Below are 1,881 nucleotides of genomic sequence, written 5' to 3'. Positions count from 1 at the left end.
CAACACATGCCACAGCAATTAATACAGCACCAACAAACGTCATACTGCAATAATAAGTAATAATAACGTCAAAATAGTAAGATGGTTCTATATCAACGTCTGAATGCAGCCATCGCCAACTTGTTATTATGCCTTCCCCACTCACAATTAGCAATTAATGCTTATGTAGTAGTCAATGTATTTGCATTGTTTAAAAACAAATTTTAATTGTTTTCAATATTAGTGGAAGATTGAAAAGCGAGATTTCGATAAATAAAAAATTGAAAAGATTGTAGAACTTTTATGTTAACTATATATATGATTTATTAACAAATTGGCTGGCATATGGTCTTAAAATTTATTTTTGTTGCTTACTATGATGCTACGCAATATTTTGTTACATAATATACTACGCAGTGTTGTTATACACTATATTATATGTCATTTTTGCATATCGATATATATAATTGTACCACTTATGATTAGAAAAAACCTATACGTAGAATATTTTTTGTACGTATTCACGTTGAAATTTTCCGAATATATATAGTTATCATTCTTTGGACAATTGGAGATTATTACCCTGACTGCATTATACGTAAAAAAGATGTGCTCTCATTGTGGTCTCAAAGTCGCAGATACAATATGGTATGTAAAATGTGTGTATTTCATTAAAGAGACATCTTAAATAAGTTAACTTAAAATATTTTATTACTTTATTTTATCTGGTATAATGCTACAAAGAGTTATAAATTTTTTCAGGCGTTCTATCAAAAGGCTACGCCACAGAAAGTACAATCTCTGCTCTCTGCCTGCACTAAACGTGGCAAGCAATTAACGTCATTATAACTTATCACAATAAAATTATTTAATTCAAAAATCAAATATATATTTAATAATATAAATCGTTGCAATACAAAAGTGCGCAGAAATTTTATTCAAAGGATATTTTCTTTGATTTAACATATTTTCGCATTATACTTTATTAAAGTTCCCGTTTTTCAATTCTGATTTTTAAAGGCTCAAACAAAAGATAATAATACATCTGCCCTTAATTTTATTTTATTTATCTTAACACTTTTATTTCTATTTTAAATACAAATGTCCGTGTCAAAGTAGCTAAGATAACTTTTATAGAAATCATCGCGTATTTTGAACCTGCAAGTTTAGTTATAAGTAAATTTGATTGCAATATTTTGTAATTTATTCATGCTTACCTAAACAATTTCTTGGTCCGTCACTGAAAAGGATATAATAATACAAATGACAATCTTTTATTTTTTCTGGTAGAAATTTATCTGGCTCAAACTTCAATGGATTCGGTACCAGTACTTTTCATTTTGAAACATCCGCATAAATGCTAGGATAACGTTAATGTTTTTCGGTAAAGTTACATGTCCTGAAACGTGTATTATTTGTATTTAAACATTACTACAAAAAAGAATTTACGTCTTGAATTGTATACATGCTGCGTCTATTTCTGTCCGGTTTTTTCTGTATTGCTTTTTATACTAAATAAGAATGACTCAAACAAGAGCCAAACGTTTGCGTTTTAAATTGTATCTATTAATTAATATATATTTTATTTAAAATACACTATTATCCTGTGTCTTATTTATATTGATTACTTATATTGATTACTTATATTGATTTCATTCATATTTGTTGATCTAAATATTGATATAAAACGTTTAACAAAACAAATTTAAGGATACCATTCTAAAATATATATAGATGGTATATGAAAAAAAGTAGCAAATAATATCAGGTCAAACCTTTGTTAATATATTCAATAGAATTGTGCGAATAGTTCGAATTCAAATTGAATCGAATTGAATCACAATAGATTTGATTCGATTCAAATTCGAATCTGCAATATTCGAAATCGAATAGTTCGAGAAT

General features: G+C 27.2%; 1 protein-coding gene across 1 annotated transcript in view; it reads left to right on the top strand.

Moving 5' to 3' along the window:
- Window positions 1-1,881, top strand: part of LOC105450251 (pancreatic lipase-related protein 2-like) — a 17,128-nt gene that overhangs the window by 9,782 nt on the left and 5,465 nt on the right. The window lies entirely within an intron of this gene.

Source organism: Wasmannia auropunctata, unplaced genomic scaffold (genome assembly GCF_000956235.1).
Source record: "Wasmannia auropunctata unplaced genomic scaffold, wasmannia.A_1.0 LD336064.1, whole genome shotgun sequence".
NCBI lineage: Eukaryota > Metazoa > Arthropoda > Insecta > Hymenoptera > Formicidae > Wasmannia > Wasmannia auropunctata.
This window is presented reverse-complemented; position numbering and strand designations above follow the sequence as displayed.